Raw genomic sequence first — 25,016 nt, 5'->3', positions numbered from 1 at the left:
CATGAGGAATCTAGGCATCTGGCATCAACAAAGGATGGATTTTCCCTCGTCCACAGCACAATGGCCAACCGTCATCACGATGGCATCCGTCATAGAATCACAGAATCTCTATAGTGCAGAAGGAGGCCATTCGGCCCATCAAACTTGCACTGACAACAATCCCACCCAGGCCCTATCCCCGTAACCCCACGTATTTACCCTGCTAGTCCCCCTGACCCCAAGAGGCAATTTTGCATGGCCAATCCATCTAACCTGTATATCTTTGGACTGTGGGAGGAAACCGGGGCACCCGGTGAAAACCCACACAGACACGGGGAGAATGTGCAATCTCCACGCAGACAGTTATCCAAGGCCAGAATTGAACCGGGGTCTCTGGTACTGTGAGGCAGCAGTGCTAATCACCATGCCGCTCAGTACATATTGATTAATAATACACTAGGAGGGTCCTTTGCATTCTGGGCCACCCAAGGAGTCTTTTGTTTTCAAAGAAGTCACTCTTTTGTGACCATATAACAACTTTCATTCACCATCATAATCTTAATTGAATATTCTCTGTCTGCAGGAGGTACAATGCAGCACACCAGACATTTATCACTGAAAGCAGTTCTTACTCTGGGTTTAGAAACAAAAGCCACAATCTTACAAAATGTAGCTGGGTGCACCAGTATGCTACTAAACCCAATGTAAAAGCAGCTTGAAGAATAATTGCCAGTGGGAAATAAATAAAAATCAATGTCTCTCCTCTGGCACGTTACAGAGAGGCACAGCCAAAGGTCTCGGAGAAAGATATTTCACTACTCATCAAGTTGGGATCTTTCCATGGCCCCACCTCCCTATCTCTGTAACCTCCTCCAGCCCCATATTCCTCTGAGATGTCTGCATTCCTCCAATACTGGCCTCTTGCACATCCCCAAATTCAATTGCTCCATCAATGATGTTTGTGCCTTCGGGTGTCTAGGTAGGTCCTAAGCTATGAAATCCCCTGCCTAAACATCTCCACTTCGCTACCTCTTTTCATCTTTTAAGTTTACCTCTTAGACCAAGTTTTTGGTTACATGTCCTAATATCTCCTTATGTGGCTACAAGTCAAATTCTGTTTGGTAACATTTCTGTGAAGAGCCTTGGGATGTTTTATTATGGTATAGGCGCTACATAAATGTAAGTTGTTACTATAGTTGAATGGCATCCAGCATGGGAAAGGCACAAACAAAACCAGAAAAAATATCAAAGCTATATCACTCCATTTAGCAACACAAACAGATTTAAAACATGTATCCAATCCCACTTGTGTATGTAGGCGGATTGAAGAAACATCAAAAAACCAGACTGGAACATAAGGTCGCTTCACAATCATTTCAATAATTTCCTATATGATCTGAAGCACTTAAGTAAGCAGCAATTTAAAAATGTACTGTTTTCCTGCAATCATTTCCACTGGGACTAGAAAATACATTCTTCAAAAATAATTTTGAATAAAAAAAGCAACGTTTCTCAATGGAACAAAGAAAAAGCCAGTTGTAACTGACTTTGTCAACAAAACCATAAATCCAAAACTCAATGGTTCAGACACCATTTTAATTAATTTCTCGCAAATTAATCTCTCAGAAACTATTTGAAAATGCATGCGGCTTCTATGTTTGTTTGATTCACACTAACTGACTTACAGAATTGTAATCATGTGCCCCTTGGCTGAGTTGGTAAATACATGATCCAGGGAATTGTTAAGTCATGCAGTCCATTGTTATGTAGATAACTGTGCCAGTAAAGTTGCACCCAATAGGAGCCCACAAACAGCAAACAAGATAGTGGCTGAGGAAAGAATATTGAGCAGGACAGCAGTAGATCATCAGAACACAGAAATGAGAGAAGGCAATTTACCCCCGCGATCCTTTTCCACCGTTTAGCGAGATCATAGCTGATCTGTTTCAAGCTGCCCACCATTTAGGTCCAAAGTTGACAATCTTATTGAAATGTATTAGTTGTTGTGAGGTTCACTAACAGTAGTAAAAGTTATTGGGAGTAGTAGTGATCTCTAATTAAGAAAAATAAATTAACACATAATAAAGATTTGATTTATTATTGTCACATGTATTTTCATACCGTGAAAAGTATTGTTTCTTGCGCGCTATACAAAGCATACCGTTCATAGGGGAGAAAGAAAGGAGAGGGTGCAGAATGTAGTGTTACAGTCTTAGCTAGAGTGTAGAGAAAGATCAACTTAGTATGAGGTAGATCCATTCAAAAGTCTGATGGTAGCAGGGAAGAAGCTGTTCTTGAGTCTACTGGTACGTGATCTCAAACTTTTGCAAATTTTTCCCAGTGGAAGAAGGTGAAAGAGAGCCTCTTCGGGGTGCATGAGGTCTTTGATTATGCTTTGATATTGCCTTGATTTGATTTGATATATTATTGTCACATGTATTGGTATACAGTGAAAACTACTGTTTCTTGCGCGCTATACAGACAAAACATACTGTACATAGGGAAGGAAAGAAGGTGCAGAATGTGCTGTACAGTCATAGCTAGGGTGTAGAGAAAGATCAACTTAATGAGAGGTAGGTCCATTCAAAGGTCTGATGGCAGCAGGGAAGAAGCTGTTTTTGAGTCAGTTGGTCAGACTTTTGTATCTTTTACCCGACGGGAAGAAGGTGGAAGAGAGTATGTCCAGAGTGCGCGGGGTCCTTGATTATGCTGGCTGCTTTTCCAAGGCAGCAGAAAGTGTAGACAGTACCAATGGATGGGAGCTGGTTTGAGTGATGGTAGAGCAAGTGATGTGTTGCGACTGCAGAATGTGGGACCACATGGGCGGTGGTATGATCCAGGACAAACATGTCCGCAGTAAATGTAAGCAGTATGAGGAATTTCCGCTCAGAGTCAATAGCTGGAAACCAAGCTGTAGACATTACAATGCCTCAGAAAGGGGAAAGTTGCCTGGATGCCTTGTTCCAGGAGGCAGTCACATCCCTTAGGATAGGGTCTTCTAATTTGGTCAGTGGTCAGCGACAATAGGGTATGACTCTGAGTGAGGGAGGTATGGGGATCCAGAAGGCAGAAGTGAAAGAACCTCCGACTTCGCAACTGTTCAACAATTTGTAGTTCTGGCAATCTGTATGGATGAAAGCAGTGGCTGCTGGGTGGATGAGCAAACTGACCATGACACTATGGTACAGGAAGTCATTCAAGAGGGGGAAGTTAATAGGAATGTAGTTAGTGGTAGTTGGGAATAGTATAGTTCGGGGGATAGACTGTAGCTGAGAGCAGGAGTCCATATGGCTGTGTTGCCTACCTATTAAGAAGTCTAACAACACCAGGTTAAAGTCCAACAGGTTTATTTGGTAGCAAAAGCCACTAGCTTTCAGAACAGGCTGTCCCTTCGTCAGGTGGGTGGGAGTTCTGATCATAAACAGGGCACAAAGACACAAACTCAATTTACATGAATAATGGTTGGAATGTGAGTCTTTACAACTTATCAAGTCTTAAAGGTACAGACAATGCGAGTGGAGGGAGCATTAAGCACACGTTAAAGAGATGTGTATTGTCTCCAGACAGGACAGCTAGTGAGATTTTGCACATCCAGGCAGGTTGTGGGGGGTTACAGATAGTGTGACATGAACCCAATATCCCGGTTGAGGCCGTCCTCATGTGTGTGGAACCTGGCTATCAGTCTCTGCTCAGCGTCTCTGCGCTACCTATTGCCAAAGTTAAGGACATCTGGGCTGGAGAGGAACTTTTAATGGTGGGGTCCATTTAGATATCAAATTGACATAAGCAGAACTAAGAAAGAGGTTCTGCTGATGGAGTATGAGCAGCTGGGGGTCCAACTGGCACTGTCAGTATGCCAGGTTGGCACTGCCAGGAGGGCACTGCCCAGCCATGTGCCCGACCACTCGGGGGCTTCAATGGCTTCCGAGTCCCCCGGCGTGGCCATTACGCCTGGTCTCCCCTTGTGACCAGTGGTGATTCTCGCCAGGTTCTCGCCATGCCTGAGGGTCGGAAGATCCCGGGAGCTGGGAGAATCCGGCAACGGGTAGGCTAAGTGTATTTAAATGCTGCTTTAAAATGTTCATCAGACCCCTTTCTGGGCGAGATCCAGTTTGAGCCAGCAGAAAGAGAGCAGGATGATTGCAAACTGTTTGGCGCCAGGCAAAAAGCCCGTTTTTAGGCCCGCACACAATTTTCTAGAATTGGCCCGATCTGCGCCAAGCAGGGCAAGGTCAGAAAATCACGGCCATCGGTTTTAACTTTCCAAAAATTCCCTCGATTCTGGAAAGGTCCAATCAGATTTAGCAAATATAACAGATTTATTCAAGAAAGGAAGGAGGTAAAAAGCAGGGAACTACAGGTCAGTACGTCTAACGTTTATCAAAGGAAACATGCTGGAATCTATTATTAAGGAAGTTATATCAGGGCACTTAGAAAATCTCAATCGTAGGCAGAGTCAACCTGGTTTTGTGAAAGGAATATCACATTTGACTAATTTATTAGGGTTCTACCTCTGCGCCAATGGCAAATTTGGAAAAAGTGGCTCTTTATCCTATCATCTGTATTGTTAATAAATAGAACATAGAACATAGAACATTACAGCGCAGAACAGGCCCTTCGGCCCACGATGTTGCACCGACCAGTTAAAAAAAAACTGTGACCCTCCAACCTAAACCAATTTCTTTTCGTCCATGAACCTATCTACGGATCTCTTAAACGCCCCCAAACTAGGCGCATTTACTACTGATGCTGGCAGGGCATTCCAATCCCTCACCACCCTCTGGGTAAAGAACCTACCCCCTAGTGTGGGACATCACTAGTCAAGCCCTGCCAATTGAAGTACCTGCCCATTATCCCTACTCGCTGTCGCTCAGTTATTTTCCTAGCCATTTCAATCATTAGCCTTCAATTTCATGAACTACAACATTAGCTAGTTTTTTTTAAATCCGAGATGTTGTCAATTTTTTTTCTGGAAGTCCAAATAAATAAAACGGGGTGGCACGGTAGCACAGTGGTTAGCACAGTGGTTAGCACTGCTGCTTCACAGCTCCAGGGACCTGGGTTCGATTCCCGGCTTAGGTCACTGTCTGTGTGGAGTTTGCGCATTCTCCTCGTGTCTGCGTGGGTTTCCTCAGGGTGCTCCGGTTTCCTCCCACAGTCCAAAGATGTGCGGGTTAGGTTGATTGGCCATGCTAAAATTGTCCCTTAGTGTCCTGGGATGCGTAGATTAGAGGGATTAATGGGTAAAATATGTAGGGATATGGGGGTAGGGCCTGGGTGGGATTGTAGTCGGTGCAGACTCGATGGGCCGAATGGCCTCTTTCTGTACTGTAGGGTTTCTATGAACGGCCATTAATAAATATAAATAACATTGCCCTGTCCACTACTTTAGCCACTTCTTCAAAAAATTCAATCAGGTTTGTCAGGCTTTACAAATCCTTGCTGGGTCTCTACAATAAGTTGAAAACATTCAAGATGTTCAGTCACTCTATCTTTAATTACACACTCTAGTAGTTTCCCAACAACAGATATTTGCCTAACTAGTCTATGATTCCCCTGTTTCTCTGGACCGAGATTGACATTCACAATTTTCCAATTGAAAGAAATTATTCCAGAATCAAGAAAATTTTAGAAGAGTATAGTTAGGGCATCTGCAATGTTCTCACCTACTTTCATAGAATCCCTACAATGTAGAAGGAGACCATTCGGCCCATCAAGTCTACACCAACCACAATCCCACCCAGGCCCTATTCCCATAACCCCACAAATTTACCCTGCTTATCCCCTGACATTACGGTCAATTTAACGTAGCCAATCAACTTAACCCACACATCTTTGGACTGTGGGAGGAAACCGGAGCACCCGGAGGAAACCCACGCAGCCACTGGGAGAATGTGCAAACTCCACACAGACAGTGACCCGAGGCCGGAAATGAACCTGGGTCCCTGGCGCTGTGAGGCAGCAGTGCTAACCATTGTGTCACCGTGCCCGTATTTTCTTTAAAACCTATCTGGTTCAAGAATCTGTCTCACTCTGATGTCATTATTTTCTTCATTATTATTATTTAGTTTGGAGTAATTTTAGTGAGTCTCCATCCCTCATTCAATATTGGGATGTCTGACACACTGACCTCTTCCTTTACTGTAAATACTGATGCAAAGTAATCATTTAACATGCCTATCATTTCCTTACTTTCACTGACAATATCACCACTATCAGTTTCAACGGGCTCACATTGGTCCTGGTCACCCTCTTTTCTTACATAATTGAAAAAAATGTGTTGATTTTGATATTCTTTACAAACTTCCTCCATCGCCCCTTTTTACAGCTCTGTGTCGCCTTTTGCTGTTCTTTGTCTCTCCCATTCCCAGGAGCTGTGCTACCTTTATCACTTGTGCGTGCTTTTTTCTTTTAGTTTTATATTATCTCAACTCTTCACTTTTTGTTTGGCAAGTCAAACCTTTAGGGGTGTTACCCGGCTTTGTATCACATGAAGTTATTTTTTCCACAAGTCTCACTGACCTTCTGTTATTTTAGCCATTAACAGATTTGTCTTGACTTGTACAGTCCTGTATCATCACATTGAAATCAGTCTTATTCAAAACAAGAATCTCAGTTGCTGGTTCACATTTGTACCGTTCAAACACAAAAACTTATTGATACTCTTCAATTAAATCTTTTATGCCCACCTGAATCCAATAGGATCTCAGCTTAAAATCATAGGTGGATGAAAGCACCTTCAAAATTTTGATTTGATTTATTATTGTCACATGTATTAACATACAGTGAAAAGTATTGTTTCTTGCGCGCTAGACAAAGCATATTGTTCATAGAGAAGGAAACAAGAGAGTGCAGAATGTAGTGTTACAGTCACAGCTTGGTATGGCTCCTGCTCTGCCCAAGACCGCAAGAAACTACAGAAGGTCGTGAATGTAGCCCAACCCATCACGCAAACCAGCGTCCCATCCATTGACTCTGTCTATACTTCCTGCTGCTCAGGAAGTGTAGACACTAGGGTGTAGGGAAAGATCAACTTAATGCAAGGTAGGTCCATTCAAAAGTCTGATAGCAACAGGGAAGAAGCTGTTCTTGTGTCAGTTGGTACGTGACCTCAGACTTTTGTATCTTTTTCCCGACAGAAGAAGCTGGAAGAGAGAATGTTCGGGGTCCGTGGAGTTCTTAATTATGCTGGCTGCTTTGCCGAGGCAGTGGGAAGTGTAGACAAAGTCAACGGATGGGAGGCTGGTTTGTGTGATGGACTGGGCTACATTCACGACCTTGTGTAGTTTCTTGCGGTCTTGGGCAGAGCAGGAGCCATACCAAGCCATACCAGAAAGAATGCTTTCTATGGTGCATCTGTAACCCTCAATGTCACACAGGAATGTCAGCCTAGATTATATGTTCAACTTCCAGAGTGAAGCTTGAACTGAGGAACATTGATGCTTTCGAGGAGATGGCGCTACTGACTGTGCCAAGCTGGCATAAGTGAAATTCTTGTATTCTCATCCATTCCACCCTGCTCTCACCCTCACCCCACCCCCGATATGGGTAACGATGAAAACAAATTAGTTTACCATAGTGGGGAATAAATGATTGCAACAGAATTTTTCTACATAAATTCATCCAAAGTTAGCTTGCTATGCACTATTTTTAAAAAAGCACATTTTTGGCTAGCGCCACTTAAGGATCGGAGGTAAAATGCAAGTTATGACACCAACAACTTTCTTTAAGTGGGTCGCAAAACAAAACTGAACTACAAAATGAATATCCCGTCAATAACTGTTGTTTTGGGCCACAAAAGAGGAAGAGAAAACAGTCATAGTTTCGTCATAAACTGTGCTGTACACAGTGCCTGGTTGATTAATAATGCACACCTTTTTTCATTCGATATTAACTTAAAAACCATTTAGTTGGAAAAATTCCTTCATTAACAATTTCGGAGCAGTGAAGTGAAATGCTGTTGCCTGGAGAGAGCTGATTTCTTTTTTTTTTGAGTTTGTAATTCACCGTCATTATAAATAATATATGCTGGAAAGACCAGGGAGGTCATCTTTGTAGCTGCTAAATGTAGCAGAAACACAATCTGTCTTGCCAAGCTATTTTGCTACCCAACAGTTCCAGAATTGCCAACAAAGCTCCTTCAGTTGAATCCACTCCTAGTTTACTTTAAGTCGAGGTATTGTATCTACCCAATATATTAAACTATCTCTTGGTCCTCAAGTAATCATGACTACTCAAGAGAAACAATAAAATCATCGGAACTATTCAAACAGAGAGGGAACAAAAAGCCCAAGACATCAAGACAAAGAAAACAAATAAAATAGATTTACTAGAATGTTACCAGGGATGAGGGACTTCAAATACTTGGCGAGACTAGAGACGCTCGAGTTGTTCTCCTTAGAGCAGAGGTTAAGGGGAGATTTAATAGAAGTGTTCAAAATCACAGAGTTCACATGGAGTAATTAAGGAAAAAGTGTTTCCAGTGACAGAAGGGTCAGTAACTCAAGGACTCAGATTTACAGTAATTAGCAAAAAAACTAAGGCAAGCCGAGGATTTTTTTTTGTGCAAGAATTACGATGATCTGGAATGCACTGCTTGCAAGGTGCAGATTCAATAAATTTCAATGGGGAACTGGGTAAAGACAAGAAGGGAAATAAACCTTGCAGGGCTATGGGGATAAGGCAAGGGAGTAGGACTAACTCTCTCAAAGAACTGACACAAGTACGATGGGCTAAATTGCCTCCATCTCTGCTCTAAGATTCTATTTTTCACTGCTTTTCCAGGCTACATTTACAAAACTGGCAAAAATATGGCTGAGGTAAACATTTAAGACAGTAATGACTTTCAGTTCAGGCCACATGACCACCATAACCAAAGGTAAAAGTAAAAAAACACCAAAAATCAGACCACTGGAAATTGGTTGACTACTGCCACTGGTGTAACAGTTGTGTCTTTACAACCAGTGATCACGCTCGGACATGTGTCAACATTAACTTATATTTATGAAGCACCTTTAACATAATAAAACAAACCTAACAAATGGAGCGTTATAAAACAAATTTAAACACCAAGCCACATAAGGAGATTTCCAGTCCGATTATCAAAAGCCAATTCACAGAGGTAGGCTTTAAGGAGTGTCTTAATGGGGAAAAGCGAGATAGAGGGGTGGAGAAATGTAGGAAGGGAATCCCAGAGCTTCGTGAACTAAACGCATGGCCACCAATGGTGGAGCAATTAAAATCAAGATGCTCAAGAACTCAGAATTGGAGGGGCAGAGTTGACTTGGACGTTGTAAGGCAGGAGATTACAGTCATGGACAGGAGTGAGGCCGTGGGGGGATTTCAAAACAAGGATAGAAAATTCAAAATCAAGACGTTAACTGACCAGCAGCTATTGTAGCGCAAGAACAGTGATGTACTTCTGAGGCTGTATAAGGCTCTGGTCAGACCCTATTTGGAGTATTGTGAGCAGTTTTGGGCCCTGTATCTAAGGAAGGATGTGCTGGCCTTGAAGAGGGTCTAGAGAAGGTTCACAAGAATGATCCCTGGAATGAAGAGCTTGTCATATGAGGAACGGTTGAGGACTCTGGGTCTGTACTCGTTGGAGTTTAGAAGGATGAGGGAGGATCCTATTGAAATTTACAGGATACTGTGAGACCTGGATAGAATGGACGTGGAGAGAATGTTTCCACTAGTAGGAAAAACTAGGACCAGAGGGCACAACCTCAGACTAAAGGGACAATCCTTTAAAACAGAGATGAGGAGGAATTTCTTCAGCCAGAGTGTGGTAAATCTGTGGAATTCTTTGCCCAGAAGACTGTGGAGGCCAGGTCATTTAGTGTCTTTAAGACAAAGATAGATAGGTTCTTGATTAATAAGGGGATCAAGGGTTATGGGGAAAAGGAGAATGGGGATGAGAAAAATATCAGCCATGATTGAATGGCAGAGCAGACTCGATGGGCCGAGTGACCTAATTCTGCTCCTATGTCTTATGGTCTTGTCCTTGATGTAAGCATCGCATCCTGACAGGACATGTATGCTCCAGAGAAGATTAGGGACCTCCTTCAAACCAGCTTCTCCATCTCTTTATGGGCAACCATAGTCATTGGCACATTTGGATGGCAGATTTCCTTCCCTAAAGGATATTAGTGAACTAGATGAGTTTTTGCAACAATTGATAATAGTTTTATGGTCGGCATTACTGACTAGTTTTCAATTCCAGATTTTGTTTTAATTAACTGTAATAACTCCACTGAGGCGAAAGTCCCGTCACCAAGTTACTTTATTTACACCATACATCTGTACACAGCCAGCTCTCCAGTTGTTCCCTGCTGAATGCAGGCTGGGAGTCTGACACACCTGCTTTAAATAGGGAGCATGAGGCTCCCTGATTTAACCAAGAATAGGACTCATCAGGTATTTCTTTTTGTGAAGACTCATCAGGTACTTCTTTTTGTGTACCAATCACATAAACTAAAGCAGAAACTTAAAACATCAAATTAAAATGTGGTTATCAGGGTCAATAATACAGTCCAGCCCCTGCGGTGCCCAGCAGGCATGGAAGGCATCAACTGCGCCCGTGGACAATGCATGCTCCTCTCTAGGGACACCTGGCCGCGAATATAGCCGTGGTAGAGGGGCAAGACTCATCAAGTCGTTCATACTCCAGCAAGTCAACCTCATTAGCCTGGCTGAAGTCATCACATTAACTGAATTTATTAATTAATTGAACTTAACCTGCCGTCATGGTGGAATTTGAATCCGTGTCCCCAGGGTATTAGGCTGGACTCTGGATTACTAGTCCAGCGACATTACCGTACTGCCATTATTTGCCCCATTTGAAAAAGCAAATCCTCAGAGAACCAAATGAAATACAAAACATCAGGATCGAAGTAGATACCAAATTACAAATGCATCCCAGTACCATTTATTCATACAGACAGTGACACGGTGGTTAGCACCGCTGCCTCACAGCACCAGAGATTCGGGTTTGATTCCAGCCTTGGGTGACTATCTGTGTGGTTTGCACTTTTTCCCTGTGTCTGCACGGGTTTCCTCCAGATGCTCCGATTTCCTCCCATAGTCCAAAGATTAGGTGAGTTGGCCATGGTAAATTGTCCCTTAGTGTCCCCAAGATGTGCGGATTGGGAGGGAGTAAATATGTGGGGCTATGGAGACAGAGCAGGGGGGTGCACCTGAGTAAGATGCTCTGTCAGAGAGTTGGTGCAGACTCGATGGGCCAAATGGCCTCCTTCTGCACTGTAGGGGTTCTATGATTCTAGCCTCAAGAGTTAATTTACAACAAAAATCTAAGCTCTTGGACCAATTGAATCTGTGAGTTGTATTACACGTGGCATTACAGTCTATAGAGGTTATGCTGATTGAGTGAGAGGGAGAGGGGAGGGAGGGGTCTTCCGTGTGGAGCACAAACACCAGCATAGACCACTTCAGCTGCGTGGTCTGTTTCTGTGCTGTGCATTCCATGGAAATCTAAGTAATTCTGTAGTTCAAATGAAAATTGTGAACTGAAGATGAGTGAACTAACTTAGCAAGCGACTATGTAAATATACAAACTCCAGTTATGCAGCAGGTCATTTGGTCAAATCAATTAGGAGAATTTGAACTCTTGCGTTACAAAAACTTCTCAGAATCATATAAGCAAAGGAGGAGGCCATTTGGCCCATCATGCCTGTACCAACTCTTTGAACAAACTATTCTCTTCTTTCCACTGCCCCTGTTCTTTCCCCACAGCCCTGCAAATGTTTCCTTCAAGTACTTATCCAAATCCCTTCTGAAAGTCAGCACTGAATTAGCTTTCATCACCCTTTTTATGTAGGCAGTGCATTCCAAATAACATCATAAAATGCTATAATATTGAAAAGCAAGCTCTGTTCCAGCCCTTCACAGTCAAATAACATGCTGACACATGATTGGGCTCACAGATATTGAACTTAACTCGCATCGTAAAGCAAAATTAAAACTCAAACTCCTCTTCCGAATACAAGTCATCATTAGAATACGTTTTCTTTACAAAATCATAAATATCAAAAGACAATTATCTTCTCCATCTGGTTCACTAATGTCCTTCAGGGAAGGAAATCTGCCATCCTTACCCGGTCTGGCCTACATGTGACTCCAGAGCCACAGCAATGTGGTTGACTCTCAACTGCCTTCCAAGGGCAACTAGGGAATGGGCAATAAATGCAGGCCAGCCAGCAACGCCCATGTTCCACAAATGAATAAACAAAAAAAAGATAAAAGAAAATCGCTGTAGTGCTGATAGCTTAAATGGATTTCCAAGGTTGAAGTTTTCACTCAGGACGACCAACCACAGTGTACCTGTCCTTCGTGTGCCACCCTACAATTCTAAAGTCTAGAGTAATCTTTCAGTTCACAAATGCCGCTCAGTAACCAGCCAGAACAACAAAGACCTGTTTATGCTCTGACGAAAAAAAAATTATTCTCTCCATGCTGCAAGAAAAATGAGATTCACATGTTTTATAATGTAAATTATATAATAAGCACAGTGAAAATATCTATGCAATTGGGCTCAAGCCGAAGCCCTCTATTTATGTGAATTAAGGCACTGAGCTCTGGTTACAGTGGAGCTTTAATCAAATTTCAACATTATTTGCCAGCTGTTCCCCCACCTCAATATCTTTTCCATTGCACTGAGGTCACAATAAATACATAAAATCCACAACTATGAAGGAAAGATGAAAGAAAGTGGGTCAAGAAAACCATCGCAAAGACATTTCACCTGAACATATATGAAACATTGATGGCTTGTTTCTGAAAAATGACTCCAGAGAGGACTGGTTTGCATTTGTCTTATATGTAACAGCTGCAACTGCAGCATTTATGTAGCACCTTTAACCAACAATGTTCCAAGGCACTTTACAGAGGGATTGCCAATAGAAAATGGGCATGGGGCCAAAGAAGCAGATATTGGGAAGGATGGCCAAATACTTGGTCAAAAAGGTGGGTTTAAAAGGAGGAAGATGGAGGGGCAGAAGAGTAGTGAGGTAGGGAATTCCAGAACTTAGGGACAGGGCAAATGAAGGCACGACCACCAATGGTGTGGCAATGAGAGAAAGGAATACACAAGAGGTCAGATGATTTGAGCATTGAAGGAGGAAGCAGGGTTTTGTATCAGCTGGAGTTGATGAAAGTGTGAGACCAGCCAGAAGAGGCTGGATAGGGTGGAGGCGGAGAGATTCTTTCCACTTAGTAAGGAAGTTAAAACTAGAGGACACAGCCTCAAAATAAAGGGGGGTCGGTTTAAGACAGAGTTGAGGAGGAACTTCTTCTCCCAGAGGGTGGTGAATCTCTGGAATTCTCTGCCCACTGAGGTGGTGGAGGCTACCTCGCTGAATATGTTTAAAGCGCGGATGGATGGATTCCTGATCGGTAAGGGAATTAAGGGTTATGGGGATCAGGCGGGTAAGTGGTACTGATCCACGTCAGATCAGCCATGATCTTATTGAATGGCGGGGCAGGCTCGAGGGGCTAGATGGCCTACTCCTGCTCCTATTTCTTATGTTCTTATGTTCTTAAGAGGAACAGGTGAACTGAGGTAAGACTGAAAGCCAATAGACCAACCAGACTCTCAGTCCGTGATCTTACCAAAAGGATTCTAAGTGTCAAACAAGCATGAAAACGGGAGAAATTTGTGCCTTTTTTTGGGCGAGTTAATAATCGAATCTTACCTGACCCAGTCAAAAATTGATGGCAAACTTGTTTTCCGCCAGCAGGGGAAGTGGCAGAGCCTACCTTGCCCAAAAGCTGGCAGATAGCAGCAGAGGGCACAATTAGGCAAGCTCAAATGTCTGTGTTCTGTGAACATAGAGATCTGACAGTCACTGCCCCACCCCCCCCCCCCAACTACTGCAGGCTTTCGTAGGTGAATTCCACCCCCACAGACCCCCCAGAACAATCACCCCTTCAGCATTGTTCATGACCCAACTGAAGTAGTTGGGATTCGTAATGATTCTCTCTGTGGTCTAGATAGAGAAACGGTTTTAGAACATCTACAGCTAGGGTCATCATCTCAGGATAAGGAGTCATGACGAGGAACTTCTTCACTCAGAGGGTTGTGAGTCTTGGGAATTCTTTACCCCAGAGAGCTCAAGATGTTTTGCCGTTGAGTATATTCAAGTTTGAGTTCAATGGATTTTTGTTTTTTAAGGGAATCAAAGTATATCAGTTTAGGTTTGTAGTGTTGTCTCCAGGCACTTGGTAACTTAACATACCAATATGTTAAGTTCGTGGAAGCAATTTAAAGTGATAGTTTTAATTTATCACATGGAAAACATATTGAAGTGATAGTCTTAATTTATCACACGGAAAACACATACCAATATGTTTTCCGTGTGATAAATTAAGACTATCACTTCAAATTGCTTCCGCGAACTAATTACAGACCTGTAATCACCAATACCTCACTTCCCAAACAGAACATAAATCTAACACATAGCACCCTCTCCCCAGGTGCAATTCAGTTTGGAAAGAAAATAGTCTGTTGATATAATGTGAAAATACCATGTAGCTAGTGATAGCACTGGGCACCTACCTCACCTCCCCCATCAATGCACTGCACCCTGCAGACTTGGCACAGAATCTGAATCAAAAAGACATGCCCAGTAACCCATCCCAGTTGCCCATGGATCAGATGTTATTCCCAAAGACAGGCATCAAAATGAAAAGACAACAGACTTGTTTCAATTCAAAAGGATGAGGCTCCATAAAATTTAATAATTATTTACTTTTAAAATGCCACCCTGCATCACTAATCTCAGGAATTTAGTACTATAAGGTACACCATTTCGTTTGACAGAATTACAGACAGCCTCTAAGCATTAATTACAGCAGTCCAGTTTCTACAAGTAGAACTATTTTTTTAAAATGGTAATGGACCTGTCGGCCCAATGACCTGTTCCTGTAAGTACTTTGTTGAGAAATGTCAACAGGAAATGCTGGGGAACAAAATGCATTTTCCATGTTGTTAATGGTACAAGCATCAGGAGTTCCCAGGTCAATAAATACAAAGGAAGGAAATGACAGAACAAACTACATCTACCTACTCCCCAAGAAGTCAATTTTGTACAAAAATAAACCAAAACCAGATTGATGAGTGGTAATTTTGGTTCTAACTGGTCTAGTTATCTTCTCATTCTATCAATCCTTTTCTATGATCATTTCAATATGTTGGCAGCACAATGGCATGCTAATACATCAAGAGGACTGCTGGAGTGATATATAACCAACTGGTTCACTAACGTCCTGTTCTGGGGATGGCGGGACTCTTATGAAGAGAGATTGGGCAAAATGGACCTGTATTCTCTGGAGTTTCAAAGAACGAGAGATGATCTAATTGAAACCTACAAAATACTTAAAGGAATAGACAGGGTAGATGCAGGTAAGATGTTTCCCTTGGCTGGGGAGTCTAGAACCAGGGAACACAATTTCAAAATAAGGGGAATGCCATCAGGACTGAGATGAGGAGAAATTTCTTTACACAGAGGGTTGGGAATCTTTGGAATTCTCTGCCCCAGAGGTTATGGAAGCTCAGTCATTGAGCATGTTTAAAGGGATTGATATATTTCTGATTAACAGTAATGTAAAGGGTTATGGGGATATCAGTTAGGGTTGTATTGAATGGCAGAGTAGGCTCCTTTGGCTGAATGACCTACTCCTTTGTTCCTGTGTCCTTTTAGGGAAGGAAACCTGCCTTCCTTACTTCATCTGGTTTGTGACTCCAGTCTCATGTCAATGAGATTGATCCTTAACTACCTTGTGAGTGGGCTGGAAAGCACTGTAAGTTGTAACCAAATATCTGCAAGCAGCTCAAGAAGGCCCACCACCAGCTTCTCAGGGCAACTAGGTTGGACAATATAATGCCAACCTTGACAGTGATGACCACATCCAGAGGTTGAATAAAGAAAAGCAGAAAGCAGTTTTATTCCTTTTCTTGGTAAAGTTGATTGTTTGTCAGGAGGTGCTGGTACCGGACAGGGGGCAGGTAATATATGAAAACTAGAAATGCAGGGGAAGAGAGAGAAGTGTCTATGCTCTCTTGGCAAGTCAATGATTATACATGCCCCCATGAATCAATAATGTGGGACACTGTGGTACTAACATTAGAATTAATCCCAAATTCAATTCAGGACTCCTTAGCAAGCAACTTCAAATTCCTAAATCGAGCATCAGCTACAGATATGCCAGACTGTTGGCCAATATGATTTGCCCCGTCCACCTGAGGACTGTGAAAATGTCTCTTCATTGCTTAAGAAGCTGAAGTGACATATCCAACACTTTTCCTCTCACACTTATAAGCCAAAGGGAGACTAATGCAAAAACCACTCAGAACAAACAAAATTACCCATTTCAGCAAGGGACAAGAAGCAGGTGCTAGGAGACAGTGGAACACCATTATACAGGTTCCCAATACAGAAACTGCCATAAACATATCAGAAACACTCATGCACAGAACCTTCCAGTTGTCAACACCTAGTTTTACAGAGTGTGAGTCGTGCTTTTATATTAAGACTTCTTGGCAAAAGAAAGCAACTGTGAAACTGAAGTGATGACAACATCTTTGTTAAATTACTGGGTGCTTCGTTATGGAAAATATGGATTTTGGATAAGAAGCTTCCTGCTCTCAAAAAGGTTGATCAAATTTGTTCAAATGCTTACGAAACAATCTCTGATCAAAAGTTCCCGAGATATTCTTCGAATAACCATGGAGTTCTCCTGACTCTTAGTCAGCAAATGCGTGGTTCAGTCACATCACCAAGGCAACTGTCAGGTTTGATCCCTTCACTTTGCTAAAGTGCAATACCTCAGTAAGGACAACAGCATACTGCATGGGGAGGGCAAAAAAAAATAGCTTCTCATATCGTTGATCCTTGTACTCCAGGGATAAAACGATGCGGAGCAACCGTACTAATTGGCAATGTCAGCCTAAGTGCCAAAAAAGGAAAGGAAGAACTTACATATATATACCTTCTTTCCATGATATCATAGGATGTCCCAAAGTGTGAGCATGAGCAGATAATATGCTTTTTGGTGTTATTTGAGGGATAAACATTGCCCAATGCAGCAGGGAGAACTCACCCGCTCTTCTTCAAAATACTATAATTGGATCTCCTTACATTCTCTTCAGTTTAATGGATCATTTGAAAGACAACACCTCTGACACTGTGGCATCTCCTCTGTATTGTATTAGCGCGTTAGGCTAGATTTTGTGCTCAAGTTTCTAGGGTGGGACTTTAACTTACAACCTGCTGATCCAGAGGCAAGAATGCTACCCACTCAGCCATAGCTAACAGCCATGGTTGGCTGACATTAGAACTGTGAATGTAGCACAGTGAAGGGGGGCCTAGTCAACTTGAGGGGGGGGGACCAAAGAATGATACTGTTGGAGTAGAGCGGAGTGAGCTTTATGCCCCAGATTGCAGGAGTATCGCTGACTTGACTATGCTTGATGTCTATAAAGGGTTGTGAAAGTGGAAATACATTCCATTGTCGATGGCCTCAAAAATATATAAAAGGTTTCCTTAAGGGCAACACACATGGTAAAATCTCTCCCATGGAAGCATCCAACCCAAAGACACTGTCCATTCAGTCAAACCATGTTCCCTGTAACAACAACTGACAAAGTAAATACTGGCCAAAACTTCAATAGCAGAGAAAAAAGAAACTAGGACAATCTCAATCAATAAATCAGGAAGTTTTTCCACAAGTCACATAAAAGGATCCAGGCTTCAAAAATTTACAAATTGCACTTGTTGCCTCCCAGCTCCACAAAGGTATTAATCTTAATCTGTGTTTCATTAATGACTAACACTGCTTTCAACTATAGCATTCATCAGGAGTTTCCATTTGCTTTTGGCCACATAAACAATGCATCTGCGAAAAAAATATGTTGGAAATTAGAGAAATCAACTGAATGTCTTTTGATGCAATGCAAAATTTTTAATATATAAATACACACTGGTCTCTTTGAATAGGTCTTGCATCAGTAGATTTCTGAAATGTAATATTATACACTGCGGTTTCCAAAACTACAGCACAGATTTTCTCTATTACCCAGAAAACGTGAGTTCAAAGAATTATAAATGCAGTCTACACAATCAATCTGCTGGGAACAACCAGCAGCAGCAAGAGTGGATAATGAATTAACAAAATAATCAAAGATAAGTGAGACAAGAACGCATTAGGACACCCAGTGTTTTTTTTTGAAATTCTGAATTTATTGCAAGATGCAGTCTGAGTGGCTGGAACATTGGGTTCAACACCAATGGGGAATGTTGACAGGCTAAGTCACACTAAGACAGAATTGATTTCAACGGTTAAGACCCACATCTCTGTGGGGTGCGACTTTATGGCTGGAGACATTTCACAGCTCCAGTCATTGGAGTACAAAATTTTCCTTTCTCTACTGTCTCAACTCCTTCAGAAATAAATGAGAGTTTTAGATTAAATTTGCTGCAAATACGAATGGCCACAAGGCATGCGTGTAGAAGATTCATGGTTCTAATCTGCTTTCGGTCAAAATAAAACAGAGTTAATGAACTTTATATTGGCCAGAACACATTATACAGTAATGACCTAGACTGGCTAGCTGGCAGGAAAATAAATCTGTCATAACTGCTATTGAACCATCAACCAAACAGGTCGAATCAGAAACAAATGGAGGTGCAGTCAGGCCAATGCTTTTCCAGCCATGCTGTTTCCCTAGAAAGACAATGAAGGGGACAGGGGATTTGTAGGGTCTTTAAGGATGACTGAATTAAGGTGGATCAAATGGCTTTCTTCAGCCCCAATTATTTTGTAATCTAATATATTCTTCACCATTTGATTATGATGCACAAAAACACCTTCATGTTGCTAAATATCTCTTCTACAATTGTGATCCAACATTTGATGTTTCATCAGCCATCTGATGTTTTTAGGTCTAGATTTGATCTGCTTGTTCACTTTACATTACCATTCACTTCAAAGTCCGTTTTGGGGTGCTTCACTGTATTATTACTGGTGTCTTTGCATTCATTTTCAATCCATATTTCAAGCTTGCCTAATTTACCTTCTTGAGTATCTCATCTCTTTGGTATCTGCAATCAGTACTACATCATACAGATGCCTTAGCTTATTGTCTTTCCACTGATCTGGTACTCAACTTCCAAAACAGCCAGACAGGGTCTCGTAATGAATTCAGAGTTGAAAAGACTGGGTTGTATAACACAGCTGAGTCCCACAGCTCATCTGATCATTGTCAATTTTGTTAACTTATCAGCTCTCACTGGTGCTTATTCTCATTAAAAAATAATTCCTATTAAGGCTTATCATTTCCAGCTCTTTGCAAAATATCGTTCAACTTTGATACTTCACGCTGAAATGCTTGAATCTCAAGACCTATAAACTTCTCTCTCATTTCTATCTCCATTTCTATCGTCGAGCTACAAGACATTCTCAAACTAAACACTAATTTACCTTTCCTTTTGCTGCTCATTAAACCAAGCTATTCATTGCTTGATATGCGTGTTGCAATTTTACAAAGTTGAGGACATGCGCGTTGAAGCACAGGTAATTCTCCGCTTTGAACACAATAACCACAATAGGTCAATCTAAAAGAGAAAGATGAATTATTTTTCAGACTGGAGGGACATATGCAGTGGTTTTCCCCAGTGGTCGGTATCAAGACTACTGCTCATTTTGATGATATATTAATAGCCCAGACTTGGGTATACAGTGTTGAAGACAATTTCAAAGTCTGCAAATGAGACAAAACTCAGAAATATAGCAAACAATGAGAACAGTAACAGACTTCAGGAGGACAAAGATAGGCTGGTGAGATGGCAGACCGTTGACAAATAAAATTTAACACAGAAAATTGTGAAGTGGTATATTTTGTTAGGAACAATAAGCATATGCAACATGAACTAAATGCTACAATTTAAAAGAGATAAATATGGGAGTGTTTATATACAAATCTTTGAAAGTGGGAGGAGGTTGTTAAAGGAACATATGGGATCCTTAATTAGCGGAAAAGAGTACAAAAAGCAAGCTAGTTTTGCTAAAACTCTATCAAGCGCTGGCATGGCCTCCGCTGGAGTGTTGCATTCAATTCTGGGAACCACATTTTAGGAAGGATGTCAAACCCTTGGAGAGATCTCAGGAGAATTATACCACGGATGAGGGCCTTCAGTTATGTCAAGACACTGGAGAAGCTGCGCTTGATCTCCTTAGAATAGAAAAGGTTGAGAGAAGATGTGATAGAGGTGCTGAAAATCATGGATGCTTTTGTTAAAGTAAAACTATTTCCAGTGACAGAAGAGCCAGTAAGCAAAGGACACAGCACTAAAGTGGCTGTCAAAAAAAAAGAGATGGCATGAGGAAATATTTTTCTTGTGTTACACAAGTTGCTCTGATCTGGAAGGCACTGGCTAAAATACTGGTGGAAGCAGATCGATAGAAACATTCGAAAAGCAACTGGGTAATTACTTGAAGGGGAAAAAAATTGCGAGGTCATGGGAAAAGAGCTGGGGAGTCAGATTAATTGCATACATTTACCAAATAGAGACAGCACAGACACCACGGTCCGAATGGCCTCCTTTTGTTTGTCAAATGGATTTCAGGCAGGATCCTTGCTTTGAAACTGACCAAATCTCTACATTTGATTTTGATCGTCAGTGTTTTCCAGTCCTGATGAAAGCTCCCATATGAAACAGCCTATCCTTTGTTTTTAAATGCTGACTGATCTATTCCCATGCCTCCGTCAATGCTGCGTTTTAAGTCAGCCATTAACAATTTTGCAACAACTGCTGAAGATGACTCACCCAACTGCTCCTTTGTTGGAAGGTCCAACTTCTGACAGTCTAGCTGAGATGAGCTAGCAGTAGAAGGATTTGCGGGTACGAACCCACATCCTATCATGCTATGGGTGCGAGCATGCGTCTGGTATAAATTCACAGCACTTGTTCTTGATGTGAATGGGGACATCCAAAATTCAAATGTCACTTACCACAATACCAACACTGACTACATGATATAAAATATTAAAATAACAATGACTCTGCAAAGGATGTAATGCACTTTGCGATCAAAATATAAATGGTTGCATTTTTGCACCATTCTCAGTTTTTTTCAATAAAGCTGCTAATATTAGGAAATCATTAATATCAGTTTTATTTTCTGTACTTACATTATGGACGCTACACCTTGCTTTACCATCGGAATTACTTGATGCACAGTGTTCGAACAGAAAATCGCATTTATACAGAGGAAAAACAAGAGTGATTGTAGTGTATTTCATACGTTTCATAGTGTATTTCATACACTACAATCACTCTTGTTTTTCCTCTGTATAAATGCGTTTTTCTGTTCGAACATTGAGCATCAACCATCTTAGTCCATTTTAAAATGTCTCATCAGTCACATTAGACAAGGAAAATTTGTAGCCTGTCCATATGTGCAGTCATGCACTAAATTACTCAGATTGGAAAATACAGATTCTATAATGCAGTTACCATACCAAAATTAAAATAGATTGTGGCTGAGTCAGACACTGTAACAGTAATAGCCTCAAAGACCAGCTTCAAGACGGGCACCGACAAAATGATTTCTCCTTCAGTCAGAATGCAACTGAGCTTCACCAAAGTCATCGTTATTATGTTAATTTTTTGCCAATATATCAGCATTGGAAGTAAGCGCCATTTGAATTTTCCAGAAACATGAGGATAAATCCACAAAGTCCCGTGCTTTTAGGAACTAAACAAAACTAAATATCAATCTCATTTAAACAAGTCAATGGGATGAGGTGGTGTCGGAAAAGTAAATGTCATGCCATGGAATGGGGGATTTGAGGTGTTGATTTGAGATTGAAATAATTTACTCATGAGCAAAGTTCTCACTAATTTTCCTTCATTGTGCACAGTCTGTTTGTTGCACTGCGCAGTCACATTAAGATTTCTGTGCAGCCGCCCTTGCATAAGTTAAATGGAATATTAGTTGTGCGTGGTCTGTTTGTTTCACTGCCCAGAATGTTGCCTGGCCACTTAAAGGGAACATTGCTCGTCAGCACTGTTCATCATGTAACCCTCACTATAGTTTACCAAGGAATCCAAACAGAGTGAAAAACACACAAAAATAAGCTTCCAATTTTTAACTTCACAATAAAAGACACAAAATGTGCCCATAGCTGGTGGGGAAACTATCAAACAGTGCCAATGGCACCCAGTATGACACGGAACACATTTATAGCCGACTTCCTTGCAACCTGTTGCACTCAACAGGCCTACAGCTTTTACTGTATTTCAGCCTCCATGCGAACCTGTCTTGGGTAATGATGTTGAGATTTGGTGCTGTTCCTGCTCCTTTTACTGATGGCCACAAAGGGAAGCAAATAAGTGTAATTAGGAGTAATTAGTTTCCATTAGAACAGGATAAATGACCCTATTAGAATGAAGCTATCGCTCACATAGCATTATTTTCCTTTTCTTGTGGGGAAGTGCCTGGTCTACACCTGGTTTCTGCCAATGTCTCAGGACTGAAATCAGGAATTCGCTACACGAAGTAATCGCAGGCACAAAGGCCTATCCGGTCATCTCACAATGAAGCATTCCAGACGGTGGCTCCCACGCTTGAGGTTGGTTGAATTGTAGCCCCAACTAAACATTAACGAATTACTGGGTGCTGAACTTTGGAATAACATGATCTGATTCTCCCTCCAAGGACACCCTGTGGAAAAGACATTGAAAAGAGGCATCCTTTCCAAGGGGAGAAAGGTTAGGGGGGGAATAGCACAGCACAACTTAACTCACAACATTTTCGTGTACCTCCCGGCGATCACTTCAGTAAAGCCACAGCAGAGTTTGGGAAAAGAGATGCCTGTCGACCATTTAATGAGCTAAACACTCCATGGTGCAAGGGGCTAAAAGCCAAACGAAGTGAGAGGGAAAAAAAATTGTACATTATGTTTTTTCTCCTGCAGATCTGGACATATTTCCTGTTGACACCAGCATTTTCTTTGGCATATTAGCATTGATAATAGGAGGAATGCACTGTACAATCTCTGCTCAATGTCAATTGCTGCTTTCATTTGACAGGATTTAAAGATAAAGGCAAGTTGTGGTGTAAATTGCTTCCAGATTTAGGACAATGACTCCATAAAACAGACAAATGGTATATTAAGTTGAAAGTTTGCTGCCAAACAACTTAAAATTCTGGCCTTCTCCCCACCACAGACTTTGTCAAAACCCTGGTCATAAAGGCTTCCAATTAAGATAGGTTAGATTAGCTTTTTTAATAAAATAAATACAATTGATAACATTGCAAAATCTGAAAACAATGTATGACAGCCAGCAGATTTTGCTGGTGTTTTCCCGACCTCTGAAACTCAAGTTTTCATTAACACTGCAGTTTGCAACATGCAAGTGAATTCATGCACACAGCATTTTGGTGCCACCTCTTGTTAAGTTACTGTACTGTAACTTTGATTTCATACACTCAATAAAGATAAGGCATACCAAATAAATTCAAAAACCTTCATGTTTACTCCACTCAAGAACAATCGCTACAACAGAAAATGGGACAAATCACTACGACTGCCATCACTATAGACATGACAAAAACATTTCTGACTCCCTTTGTACTCTTCAACGAAGTAGGAAAACAAGAGCTTCCTGTCATCACTGGACTTACACCTGTAGCTGCTGGGTAAAGTTAAGTGTTATAAAAATGCTACTGAATTAATACAATTCCTCCACCACATGACAATTTCTTGTCCTCCACTCCTGAAGGCATAGGATCATACTAGGGCATATCTCCATAGTAGCCACTTTACAGTATCTCAACCAAGTGGTTATTACACTCTCTTCTACCTTCTGCCATTGGGGAAAAGATACAAAAGTCTGAGGTCACATACCAACCGACTCAAGAACAGCTTCTTCCCTGCTGCAGTCAGATTTCTGAATGGACCTACCTCGCATTAAGTTGATCTTTCTCTACACCCTAGCTATGACTTCCCTGATGGTCTAGTGGTTAGGATTCAGTGCTCTCACTGCCGTGGCCTGGGTTCGATTCCTGGTCAGGGAATGTCGATTTAGATACAATAGTGACTTTTAAGGGGTGTCTTGACAAATACATGAATAAGATAGGAATAGAGGGATATGGTCCCTGGAAGGGTAGGGGGTTTTAGTTCAGTCGGGCAGCATGGTCGGTGCAGGCTTGGAGGGTCGAAGGCCCTGTTCCTGTGCTGTAATTTTCTTTGTTCTTGACTGTAACACTACATTCTGCGCCATCTCCTTTCCTTCTCTCCTATGTACTCTATGAACAGTAAGCTTTGTCTGCATACCGTGCAAGAAACAATGCTTTTCACTGTATACCAATACATGTGACAATAATAATCAAATCAAATCAAATTTCATTGAATTTACAGCACAGAAACAGGCCTTTTGGTTCACTTCATTTATGCCTGTGTTTAAGCCCCACATATCTATCTCCTCTCCCTGCAGTTATTTAGTATATTTGTGACAGAGTTTTAAAGTTTATTTATTAGTGTCACAAGTCGGCTCACATTAACACTGCAATGAAGTTACTGTGAAAATCCCCTCGACACCATACTCCGGTGCCTGTTTGGGTACACTGAGGGAGAATTTAACATGGTCAATGCTCCTAATCAGCAGGTCTTTCGGATTGTGGGAGGAAACTGGAGCACCCGGAGGAAACCCAGATGTGGGAGAACGTGCAAACTCCACACGGTCACCCAAGGCCGTAATTGAACCTGGGACCCTGACACTGTGAGGCAGCAGTGCCTCACTGTGCCACTGTGCCGCTCTTATTCATCAAGCATTCTGAATAATCCTTTGTCTTTCATGTACTTACCTGGCTTTCTCTTAAAGGCATCAATGTTATTCACTTCAACGAACCTATGCGGTCGCATGTTCTACATTTTAATCAATCTCTGGAAAAGAAGCTTTGCCTGAATTCTTAATGGAATTTATTAATTACTATCTTTTATTATTTCATTCCATTCT

General features: G+C 41.6%; 2 protein-coding genes and 1 non-coding gene across 8 annotated transcripts in view; 1 reads left to right on the top strand and 2 right to left on the bottom strand.

The window, feature by feature from the left end:
- eral1 (Era-like 12S mitochondrial rRNA chaperone 1) overlaps positions 1–25,016 on the bottom strand; it is a 682,619-nt gene that overhangs the window by 315,458 nt on the left and 342,145 nt on the right. The window lies entirely within an intron of this gene.
- The window catches only part of bcas3 (BCAS3 microtubule associated cell migration factor), a 915,564-nt gene that overhangs the window by 844,837 nt on the left and 45,711 nt on the right, over positions 1–25,016 (bottom strand). The window lies entirely within an intron of this gene.
- On the top strand, positions 24,004–24,075 carry trnae-cuc (transfer RNA glutamic acid (anticodon CUC)). The gene has a single exon. It is a non-coding gene; the product is annotated as a tRNA-Glu (tRNA).

The sequence above is a fragment of the Mustelus asterias genome, chromosome 12 (assembly GCF_964213995.1).
Source record: "Mustelus asterias chromosome 12, sMusAst1.hap1.1, whole genome shotgun sequence".
NCBI lineage: Eukaryota > Metazoa > Chordata > Chondrichthyes > Carcharhiniformes > Triakidae > Mustelus > Mustelus asterias.
This window is presented reverse-complemented; position numbering and strand designations above follow the sequence as displayed.